The sequence below is a fragment of the Pteropus alecto genome, unplaced genomic scaffold, assembly GCF_000325575.1.
Source record: "Pteropus alecto unplaced genomic scaffold, ASM32557v1 scaffold137, whole genome shotgun sequence".
In the NCBI taxonomy this organism is placed as follows: domain Eukaryota; kingdom Metazoa; phylum Chordata; class Mammalia; order Chiroptera; family Pteropodidae; genus Pteropus; species Pteropus alecto.
The window spans coordinates 511,462-512,023 of record NW_006440135.1 but is presented as its reverse complement, the minus strand read 5'-3'; the positions used below and the strand labels follow the sequence as shown (position 1 = coordinate 512,023).

The following is a 562-nucleotide window of genomic DNA, read 5'->3' as shown; positions in this document are numbered from 1 at the left end:
TGGGCAGAGACTAGAACGTGAATTGTGCAACTTGGGATTCGCATGGCGTTTTCCCAAGTGAACGGGGCAACGTATGGTCTGTTTGCTCTCACGTGTTGCTTTCAAACTGTTATTTTTAACGTCTGTTATATTTTATTAAGAAAAAGTAAAAAAAAAAAAAGCAAGCAATGAGGGTAACTTTCAAAGAATCTCACCTTGGGTTCCGAGCAGCTCCCTCCCAAGGCCAAAAGGAAGACGTGGTCCCCTGTGTGCGCGGTATTGTGTATTTTCAAAGGTTGGGTTATTTATTCCCATAACATCAAAGCGTTGGAAAACTATTGGAAAATTGTAACGTAGAGGCATTCAAATATACAACACTGTTTTAATTTTAAATATCTTATTATGCTAAAAGTAGACCTAATTACAAGTTTACTTTCCTTACTTTAATAGAAATTAACGTCTACTTTTTCCACACCTTTAATATTTTGGAAAAATTAACCATTAAAAAAGAACATAAAGGCACATATAGCGGGATACACACCTTTCCTTTTGCCTCAGGCCCTAAGACGCCAGCACAGCCCTC

The 562-nt window shown here is 37.9% G+C and overlaps 1 protein-coding gene across 1 annotated transcript in view; it reads left to right on the top strand.

Moving 5' to 3' along the window:
- The window catches only part of ADCY2 (adenylate cyclase 2), a 299,856-nt gene that overhangs the window by 283,846 nt on the left and 15,448 nt on the right, over positions 1-562 (top strand). The gene's annotated exons all lie outside the window — the stretch shown is intronic.